The sequence below is a fragment of the Hemiscyllium ocellatum genome, chromosome 7 (assembly GCF_020745735.1).
Source record: "Hemiscyllium ocellatum isolate sHemOce1 chromosome 7, sHemOce1.pat.X.cur, whole genome shotgun sequence".
In the NCBI taxonomy this organism is placed as follows: Eukaryota; Metazoa; Chordata; class Chondrichthyes; order Orectolobiformes; family Hemiscylliidae; genus Hemiscyllium; species Hemiscyllium ocellatum.
Window position 1 is genome coordinate 50230957 of NC_083407.1, and position 12048 is coordinate 50243004.

A 12048-nucleotide genomic window follows, 5' to 3' on the forward strand; every position below is an offset into this window, starting at 1 on the left:
AACTGCCATCTGTGCAGGACCCACCAACAAAGGAGCCACCACTGTTTAGGTGCCAACTCTTCGCTGCTGGGCCCATCTCACCAACATCACTGCTGAGTCTCATGCTGAACAATCCTCCTCAACCGGCAAACCCCAGCTCTGCTGCTGCCGCTGCCTTGCTGATAAATGGGAGTCCCTGCTCTAGGCCTACCATCACCTCAACCAGGACTCCTGGGCTCCGCTGCCAAGCTATGATGCCACTGCTTCCGATTGCTGGAGGAGCTTTGCCATTGCCGCCAGCCCTGAATGTTAGGTGGACATCCTTGCTGCCACCACCTCCAATCGCCAGGAGGTGCCACATCCACTGCTACCATTGGCTCTGACCACTGGGAAACTGCCGCCATCTACACAGCCTGACCTCAGTGTTGCGCCGATGCTACTGACTCACTCACCAAAGAAAACAAAAACGAAAGAAAGACAACAGAGGTAAAAAGAAAAGAAAAGGAGAGAAAGCTGATGGGAGCAGATGAGCACATGGCAAGAGCCCACACGCAGCCCTATTACTCTGCCGCCAACTTTGAGCAGGCTCAACTAGTAGCACAAGTCTGGATTAGATTAGATTAGATTAAATTCCCTACAGTGTGGAAACAGGCCCTTTGGCCCAACAAGTCCACACCGACCCTCCGAACAGTAACTCACCCAGACCCATTTCCCTCTGACTAATGCACCTAACACAATGGGCAATTTAGCATGGCCAATTCACCGACTGGCTCATCTTTGGACTGTGGAAGGAAACCGGAGCACCCAGAGGAAACGATGTTCAGGCATTGCTGCTTATGGGTACAGATCTCTTCACAATCTGAGGAGTCATGAATGATGCTGAACATTTTGCAAACATCAGTGAACATCCCAACTTCTGATGTCATACTGGAGGAAAGATCACTAATGAAGCAGCTGAAGATGGCTGCACATAGGTTTGATGCCACTATTTTATTATTTTTCTCAGTGTACATATGCCATAAAATTCAAGCCTTGTAATTGACTTCTCAATTTTCCATTGTTAATTGACATAGCTGTGTGCTAAAAGAGAAAAAAGAAAATATTTGATTTTGGACTAAATCGGTACAAAGAAAGAAGGGGATGCACCTGTCCTTACCTGATAATAACATTATCTGAATAACATGTTTTCCCCAGTGGAGCTGTTATTGCATACACTAAATAGTGTTTGATGTGCCATATTTCCCCTCATAATTGGCAATATAATCCTGTCATTTGATCTCCATGACAGATCTGAGGTGATGCAGGTGAAATTTGTTTAGTGCATTTTGACACAAAGGTGTTTGTATGGCTATCTTCTGTAAACATAAGGCTCTTGTGGTAGAATGGTAGTTACTGTACCTTTAGATCAGGTGACATGGGTTCAAGCCTCACCTGCTCCAGGGGTGCATAGTAGAAATGCTGAATAGGCTGTTTAAAATCTATCTAGTTAAGTTCTGAGATCGTAACTATGGGACAGACTTTGTGTTTATGAACAAACTGTTCTAATGCTGATCTGAGGCTCTCTCTTGCACAGTGAATGTAGCACTTCCAATGCAAATAAACTTTCTTTGTAAACAGAGTCATGTTTGTCAGTACATTTTCTGGGTGGGCTACAGTAATTGGTGCGTTACAATCAAAGGTGATGGATGGTTTGAAATATTGTTTTCGGCGTAGCTTTTTTTCCCATCTCAGGTTTACAGTATATATTATAACCCTTCACTGCCAAGTTTGGAACAGTAATGGTCAGTGTTGATTCTCCTGGATCTGTACCTTAAATGCGTAGTTAACAACAAATTGGACTTTACAAATGTTTTTGTCACTAATCTTTGTTGATGCCACTGCTCAAGAGCTGGATGGATTTAGAAAATCTAAACAAAAGTACTATTAACAATCAAATTTGTATTATTTATAACAATATAAATTGATTTTTACTCTGCTACTTACTTCCACCTTATGAAAAAACACTTATATTTTATTAAAATACCTTAGCAGCATGATCTTTGACATTTATTGAGAACTGATACTTTATTTTGCTCCATTTAACAGAGCAATAGAGTACTATCATGCAATGTTGTACACAAGCATCAGGAGCAAACACTTGTTAGTGTACTTAACAATTGCAATTTTACAAATGAAGACCAAATAAACTTAAAACAGCAATATTCAATTAAAAATATTATCTTAAGTAATACTTTATATGCTGTGACTTATTTTTCCCCTCCCCAAGGCAAGTAAAGCATAATTGAATATTTATTCACTTTTGACAACTGTTACTGGGTACAGTCAACCCAAGGTTAGGTTTAGCTAACTCTAGATACAACATAAATCTCTCCGCATTTTGTCTTAACCTCAATATTGTAATATTCACCATTTATTTTCCATAACCTCATCCAACTCCACCTCTGAATTAGATTGCTATTTAGTTGTTGCTATTATCAAATAGTGGTTGTCTTTTGAACAGCTGTTGGAAAGTAATGATGTTGCTTTATTTAGAGATGGATCCTGTTCAAGTTTAAGTTCAAATCCGAGATGAAAAGACAGTGTGCTGATAATCACATTTTACAGCATTTTTGGTGGAACTTCTTTGTATACGGTTATACCTGCACAAAGCATAGGTCTGGTTTCCATTGAAAACTAATATTTTGTAGCTGCATAATTAGTAAAAAAAATGAATTTGAGACAGCTGGACTTTTGAGAGTTATTAGCTATGGACTCTAACTGTCATACAAAAGTGTCTGAAGAGAGAAATTTGTGGTTCAAAGTAATTCTGTTAATTTGAATGACCTGGTAAATATAAGTGTGAACAAAATGAATTGAATTAATATAATTTTGTTTAATAACAATCAAGCTTTATTATTTGGATGATGAGGGCTGTGATTTGTTGTACACTAAAATATAAACTGTGGTTCTTATTTGCAAACAGCTGGAGCGACTCATCTGTACATTTTTTGGGAACAAAGTTTGTTTTTAAAATTCTTGAGTTGTGGAAATATGTCAAAATGATTAAATGCACTGTTGTGATTTACATATTTTAAGGACCGACTCTTATAATACATAAACAAACTCTCTGCCCAGTTCTAATTTTTTGAGGTTGGGTGGGGAAATGCTTTCATTATATTAATGCAACAACTTTGTAGAGTATAAATAAAGCATTGACAATTACTTCAACAGAAAAGGTGATGACTTTTGTTTTGTTATTAATATTTCTTTGAATGATATTTTGCACTAAACTTTTAGCATGCTATGAAATGAAATGTTGCAACCAATAATGCAATACAAAATAGTGTACATCATTCTCTGTCTATTTCACTATTCTATTCAATATTATAGTGTACTTCGATTGCAGCTGGGTGTTAATTTTAACCAAATATCAATCAGTTCTTGTGCCATTACATTTAACTGGTCAAACCCAACACTATAGTCATGTCAAGCTCAATCTTATTTTTTTTTGTGGCTGAGCTGTGCTGAGATTTTAAGAGTTTTTTTTACTACAAGGTTTTGTGAGATCTCTCACTATACCAACCAAACATCTCTTGAACCACCTAACCTGCCACAATAGAGCCCACAAACCCTTTCTTACCTTGTACCATTCCTGGAACAATGTGCCACTATGGAGATATCCCAGAGTTCATTGGCATCTTGGGCACTGGCATCATACTTAAAAAGTCATTGAGCACCTGGTCAAGCATTGTTAGTTCATAGCTGCCCTCCATGGATTGGAATGTTAAACTCAGACATGGCAGAGAAAAGAAATATAGTTACCCACATTGTGGGCAGGAACTTTGAAGTCCTATTGGGTGGGGGGCAGAGGTGAGGCTTCCTTTGCTTTAGGATCACAGAGAAAGCCATGACTCCAGTCCATGTCCAAGGTTGCCACCTGGGTTAGTGCAGTCTCAGACATCTGAGGAATGCCCAGCACTGTAAGAAGCAGGTGAAGGACCGTCTCCATGCTGTCTTCTAGAGTATTTGTCACCATCTTCTGTCCAATATCTCATGCTCACTCTATGTCTGCCAATGTACCCAGCTTCTCCCATTGTTCATGTTCTATCACACATTATTGTCTGCAGTATTTTCCCCAGTTATGCTCACACACTCCATAACACCATTGACTCTGCATACTGTTATGACTGGGGTAGACCCTGCTGCTTAATTTAAAACCAGCAACATAGAAAAGATTTTTCTTGTGCAGTAATCTGTAAAGGTTCGAGTGGCCAAAAACTATGTAAAGTAAAAATGAACAACTTTATTTCTTATAAAGTATAACTCAGAATAATTAACTAACAACTATTTACAATTCCTTCCTCTAACCTATCTTTTACCTTCCCTTCTATAATACTAGTCTGATAAAACTCCCAACTAAGATTTACAGAAAAATCCAAATTTTGAAACCAGCCAGCGGTCGAATCTTCTCTTTATCTTAGTCATTAGATTGGCTCTCCAGGTCAGTGTTGAGGTTTTTGTCTGAACAACCTGCTTCTCTGGACAGGTACCTCTCAGAAAGTTCTGATTAACTGTCTACAGCTGTTGGCCTGGTGGCAGTTCTCCCCTCAACTGTTTAATTTTCCTCTATTTATACCCCAAAGCATCGGATTGTGTCATTGGCTTTTAACATTGTCAATATACTCAATTCAAACTCAATTGGAATTTGGTATTTTTCCGGGTATAATTTAAACTGATTGGCCAAATTCGTTTCTAATTTGTCATTTCCAGTCAATTAGCTACTCCAGTAGCTGGAGCACATACTACATTGTGTCTAATTGAGAACACTTGGTGCTGTCACTGCTCGCTTTTACTCTCTTAAAGGTATAGTACACCCACATTTTCACAACTCCTTCCCCCTTAAGAAAAAATGAACCACCGTAACAAAAAGATGACTTCATTTTTTTCTCTACTTTTTAAACAGATTACCCTAACATACAGATAACTTTAATATAAGTTTGGCTTAACTTCTTCCCATATGCCTTTATATATATAACATTAAATAAAGAAAATCTCATCTAAACTCTATCTGTTAAATCCATGATAATGCAATGTGATTACATTCTTACAACCCGCAATATGTGTGATTTTTAAATTAAACATCTGTAACATAAGAATCCAATTAAATAGTCTCATATTCTTGTGCTTAAAGCATTCTAAGAATGTAAGCGGATTGTGGTCAGTGTACATAACCATCTCCGACACATTGTTCATAACATCCATATTAAAATGTTGTAAGGCCATACCAAACTCAATAGTTGTTTTTCGATCGAGGAGTATTTCCTTCGGTGGATGTTGTTCTTCCTCGAACTGGCAGTTCAATCCCATCCTCATCTTCCTGAAGGGTTACAGCTCCAACTCCAATCTCACTAGCATCGATGATGACTTTAAAAGGCTTTGAAACGTTTGGTGTAGCTAAAACTGATTTGGTGGTTAATATGGATTTCAAATGGTCGAATGCTTCCTATCATGGTTCTTGTCACCAAAACTTTGAGTTCTGCTTCAGCAAATCGGTTAACGGTGCCATGACACTGCTGAAGTTTGGAACAAACTTCCAACAGAATCCGCTGAGTCCTAAGAATCAAAGCACCTGTTTCTTCAAGGTTGGTCATGGAAATTCGTCTTTGCGTTCTGTGGGGTCAACTTTCCGTGACTGATGTTATGTCTCAAGAATGTCACCTCTGCTTTCGCGAATTCCATTATATTTAGGTTTATCACCAGTTTTGCTTCTTATAAGTCATTCAAAGTGCTCTACCAACTATACCATGTGATCTTTCCAGGACTTACTAAAGATCACTACGTCATCCAAATAGCCTGCATAGCTTGTTAACCCAGCCACGTTAAGACTTACAGAAACATCCAAATTTTAAAACCAGCCAGCAGTTGAATTATTCTATAGTTAATTATTCTCAGTTACACTTGATAAGAAATAAAGTTGTTAATTGTTACTTTGCATACTTCTTGGCCACTTGAATCTGTTCATGAATCTTTGGAATGCGGTGGGTGCATTCTTCATTCCAAAGAGCATCACTTTAAACTGATGTAGCCCAGTTGGGGTTACAAATGTGGAAATTTCTTTTGCCAACTCTGATAAAGGTACCTGCCAGTAACCATGCATTAAGTTCAACTTGGGATTCTGAAGGGAGATTACAGAGAGTTAAGTAGAAATTTAAAAAGGAGGTCCTCAAGGGTAGTAATGTCTAGATTACTTCCAATGCTATGAGCTAGTGAGGGCAGGAATAGGAGGATAGGGCAGATGAATGCATGGCTGAGGAGCTGGTGTATGACAGAAAGATTCACATTTTTGGATCATTGGAATCTCTTTTGAGGTAGAAGTGACCTGTACAAGAAGGACGGATTGCACCTAAATTGGAAGGGGACTAATACGCTGGCAGGGAAATTTACTAGAACTGCTTGGGAGGATTTAAACTAGTAAGGTGAGGGAGTGGGACCCAGGGAGATAGTGAGGAAAGAGATCAATCTGAGATGGATACAGCTGAGAACAGAAGTGAGTCAAACTGTCAGGGCAGGCAGGGACAAGATAGGACTAATAAATTAAACTGCATTTATTTCAATGCAAGGGGCCTAACAGGGAAGGCAGATGAACTCAGGGCATGGGTAGGAACATGGAAAGGGATATCATAGCAATTACAGAAACATGGCTCAGGGATGGGCAGGACTGGCAGTTTAATGTCCCAGGATACAAATGCTACAAGAAGGATAGAAAGGGAGGCAAGAGAGAAGGGGGAGTGGCATTTTTGATAAGGGATAGCATTACAGCCGTGCTGAGGGAGGATATTCCCGGAAATACATCCAGGGAAGTTAATTGAGTGGAACTGAGAAATAAGAAAGGGATGATCACCTTAATGGGATTGTATTATAAACCCCCCAATAGTCAGAGAGAAATTGAGAAACAATCTTGCAAGGATATCTCAGCTATCTATAAGAATAATAGGGTAGTTATGGTAGGGGATTTTAACTTTCCAAACATTGACTGGTACTGCCACAGTGTTATAAGTTTAGATGGAGAGGAATTTCTTAAGTGCATACAAGACAATTTTCTGATTCAGTATGTGGATGTACCTACTAGAGAAGGTGCAAAACTTGACCTACTCTTGGGAAATAAGGCAGGGCAGGTGACTGAGGTGTCAGTGGGGGAGCACTTTGGGGCCAGTGACCATAATTCTATTTGTTTAAAATAGTGATGGAAAAGGATAGACCAGATCTAAAAGTTGAAGTTCTAAATTGGAGAAAGGCCAATTTTGACGGTATTAGGCAAGAACTTTCGAAAGCTGATCGCAGGTAAAGGGACGGCTGGAAAATGGGAAGCCTTCACAAATGAGATAACAAGAATCCAGAAAAAGTATATTCCTGTCAGGGTGAAAGGGAAGGCTGATAGGTATAGGGAATGCTGGACGTCTAAAGAAATTGAGGGTTTGGTTAAGAAAAAGAAGGAAGCAGATGTCAAGTATAGACAGGATAGATTGAGTGAATCCTTAGAAGAGTATAAAGGCAGTAGGAGTATACATAAGAGGGAAATCAGGAGGGCAAACAGGGGACATGAGATAGCTTTGGAAATAGAATTAAGGAGAATCCAAAGGGGTTTTACAAATATATTAAGGATAAAAGGGTAACTAGGGAGAGAGTAGGGCCCCTCAAAGATCAGCAAGGCGGCCTTTGTGTGGAGCCACAGAAATTGGGGGAGATACTAAATAATATTTTGCATCAGTATTTACTGTGGAAAAGGATATGGAAGATATAGACTGGAGAGAAATAGATGGTGACATCTTACAAAATGTCCAGATTACAGAGGAGGAGGTGCTGGATGTCTTGAAACGGTTAAAGGTGGATAAATCCCCAGGACCTGATCAGGTGTACCCGAGAACTCTGTGGGAAGCTAGAGAAGTGATTGCTGGGCCGTTTGCTGAGATATTTGTATCATCGATAGTCACAGGTGAGGTGCCGGAAGACTGGAGGTTGGCAAACGTGGTGCCACTGTTTAAGAAGGGTGGTAAGGACAAGCCAGGGAACTATAGACATGTGAGCATGACCTCGGTGGTGGGCAACTTTTTGGAGGGAATTCTGAGGGACAGGATGTACATGTATTTGGAAAGGTAAGGACTGATTAGGGATAGTCAACATGGCTTTGTGTATGGGAAATCATGTGTCACAAACTTGATTGGGTTTTTTCAAGAATTAACAAAGAAGATTGATGAGGGCAGAGCAGTAGATGTGATCTATATGGACTTCAGTAAGACGTTCGACAAGGTTCCCCATGGGAGATTGATTAACAAAGTTAGATCTCATGGAATACAGGGAGGACTAGCCATATGGATACAGAACTGGTTCAAAGGTAGAAGACAGAGGTTGGTGGTGGAGGGTTGTTTTTCAGATTGGAGGCCTGTGACCAGTGGAGTGCCACAAGGATCGGTGCTGGGTCCTCTACTTTTTGTCATTTACATAAATGATTTGGATGCTAGCAAAAGAGGTACAGTTAGTAAGTTTGCAGATGACACCAAAATTGGAGGTGTAGTGGACAGGGAAGAGGGTTACCTCAGATTACAACAGGATTGGGACCAGATGGGCCAATAAGCTGAGAAGTGGCAGATGGAGTTTAATTCAGATAAATGTGAGGTGCTGCATTTTGGGAAAGCAAATCTTAGCAGGACTTATATACTTAATGGAAAGGTCCTAGGGAGTGTTGCTGAACACAGAGACCTTGGAGTGCAGGTTCATAGCTCCTTGAAAGTGGAGTCACAGGTAGATAGGATAGTGAAGAAGGTGTTTGGTATGCTTTCCTTTATTGGTCAGAGTATTGAGTACAGGAGTTGGGAGGTCATGTTGTGGCTTGGTTAGGCCACTGTTGGAATATTGCACGCAATTCTGGTCTCCTTCTTGTCAAAAAGATGTTGTGAAACTTGGAAGGGTTTAGAAAAGATTTACAAGGATGTTGCCAGGATTGGACGATTTGAGCTACAGAGAGTGGCTGAACAGGCTCGGGCTGTTTTCCCTGGAGCGTCGGAGGCTGAGGGGTGACCTTATAGAAGTTTAGAAAATTATGAGTGACATGGATCGGGTAAATAGACAAAATTTTTTCCCTATAGTCGGGGAGTCCAAAACAAGAGGGCATAGGTTAGGGTGAGAGGGGAAAGATATAAAAGAAACCTAAGGGACAACTTTTTTATGCAGGAGGTGGTACATGTTTGGAATGAGCTGAGGAAGCTGGTACAATTGCAACATTTAAGAGGCACTTGGATGGGTATATGAATAGGAAGGGTTTGGAGGGATATGGGCCGGGTGCTGGCAGGTGGGACTAGATTAGGTTGGGATATCTGGTCGGCATGGACAGGATATCTGGTTGGCATGGACAAGTTGGACTGAAGGGTCTGTTTCCATGTTGTACATCTCTATGACTCTATGACTGTATGGTGATGTAACTGGCTTGTCCAACTTTCTCGAAAAAGTCCTCCAATCTTGGAATTGCAAATGAGTCTAATTTTGTAACGGCATTGACCTTCTGATAATCCATGCAGAATCATAAAGTCTCAACCGGTTTGGGAATTAAGACGTTTGACAAATTCCACTAGTTCTGGCTTGGTTCCATGATGTCCTCGTCGAGCATGGCATCCACCTCCTTCTGGTACTGTCTGGCTTTGAAAGGATTAAACCGATATGTGTATTGTTTTACCAGAGCAGTACTTCCTCGGTCTACTTCATGTGCAATAGCATTAGCGTTTCCCCATCTGATTCTTACGTACGTCCTTGTACTGCAGTAACAAATCTTTCGACTGTGTTCTATGTTCCTGAGACAGATAGCTTACGAACCTATCCCACTCCTCAAGGACTTCTTTGTTTTTTAATCTATTTTGAGACACATCAAAATCCACATCATCTGGATTTGATTCCTCACTCTGTGGGTCAGTAGCCAGCATCTGTTTCTCCAGTTGTTTCTCTTTAGTATAACACTGTTTCAGCATGTTCACATGATATGCTCAATACCATTTTTTCTATCTGGCATCTTTACTAAATAGTTCACCTGACTCAACTTTTTCTCAATTTAATAGGGACCACTAAATTTGGCTTTGAAGGGATCTCCTATCACTGGTGACAGTACTAACATGTCATCCCCTTGGGAAAACGTTCAAGTCTCTGTCACCTGTTCATTTTACAATGTGCCCTCTTTAGGTGCTGCTTAGCTAACTCACCTGCTCAATTTAATCTTTCCCTCATCTCTAATATGTAATCTAAGTGTGAGATCTTTGACTTTGGTCCTGTCCATTTTTCTTTAGATTAGATGATTAGATTAGATTCCCTAGAGTGTGGAAACAGGCCCTTCGGTCCAACAAGTCCACACTGACCCTCCAAAAAGTAACCCACGCAAACCCTTTTTTTCCTCTGATTAATGCACCTAACACTATGGACAATTTAGCATGGCCAATTCACCTAACCTGCACATCTTTGGACTGTAGGAGGACCCCAGAGCACCCGAAGGAAACCCATGCAGACACAGGGAGGATGTGCAAACTCCACACAGATAGTCGCCTGAGGTTGGAATCGAACCTGAGACCTTGGTGCCATGAAGCAGCAGTTCTGACCACTGAGCCATGGTACCGCCCTTAATTAATTTCAAAGAGCCTCTCACTTCATGACTGAACATTAACTCAAAGGGAGTAAACTGAGTAGATTCATTTCGGGCATTTCTAATGGCAAACAATGTGAATGGGATAACTTTTATCCCAATCATTCAGGTAATCCTGACAGTTTGCTCTCAACATGGTCTTCAAGGTCTGATGCCACCTTTCTAAAGCTCCCTGGGATTCAGGATGATAAGCTTTCGTTTTGAAGTGCTGTACACCTAAGCTATCCAAAACCTCCTTAAACCACCTAGCAGTAACATTTGACTCTTGGTTCGATTGATTCTCTCTGGGTAGACCATACCGGGTGAAGAAAGCCTCTGGAAATCTGGTAGATGCATCCATTATGGTTACCAAGTACTGGTTCCCACTTTTAGTTCTCGGGAGGGAACCTACACAGTCGATTATAACCAACGTGATAGCTTCTTCAGATGCAGGAAATGGCAACAAAGGTATTGGTTTTACTACTGCCTGTGGCTTCCATACCATTTGGCATGTATACCACATATAGCAAAAGTTAACAACATTTTGTGCATTCCAAGCCAGTAAAAATGTTTTTTTACCTGAGCCTGAGTCTTTCGTACTCCTAGCTGACTTCCCACAGGTAGTTCATGTGCTACAAATCACACCTTCTGTTAGTATGCTACCAGCAACATGATCTGTTGTACTTCGGCCCATTTTACCTCTGCACTAACCTGCCGTGATTTCCATTTCCACCTTAGGATTCTATCTTTCTGATAATAACCCTCCAGAATATTCTCTGCCTCCTTTTCAGAATACACATCCAAATATATCTTTTATCAACTTGTCTTGCTGTTGCAAGTCTCTTAGCCTTTCAGGACTAAACACTTCTGTCTGACTCTTTGCCTGTTCAGGTTTTTTCCTGCACCATTATGTCAAGCGTACTAACTGAACCTCAACTCCTTCATCTTTCTCTGTACTTTTCACTTCATGCTGTGTCTTTGTGATAGTGGGATCTGATTACCACACAGTCTGTGAAAATACCAGAATATTTCTGTTTTAACTCTTCAGTTTCTTGGACTTCCTTAGGCTTCTCCACAATAAGCAGTGTCACTCCCATCTTGGATCCTGCCAAATCATTCCCAAGAACAAACTGAATTCCTGGAACTGACACTCTGTCAATCACTCCCACTGTAATTTTCCCTGTTTTGAGTTGTTACTTCAACCTGATTTTACATTAAATTTATGTCCATCTATCCCACATATATATAGATGGGTAATAGATCAGAAAAAGTGCAAATTTGCTTATCTCTTACTATCAAAGACTGGTTAGATCTTGTATCTCTCAAAATTATAACTTCTTATCGTTCTCCCCCTGTTCTTTTTGAGTAAACTTTATCTACAGAGGTGAATCTTTTGTAGAGATCAGGTATCAACTCCATACCCAGCCCCTGCC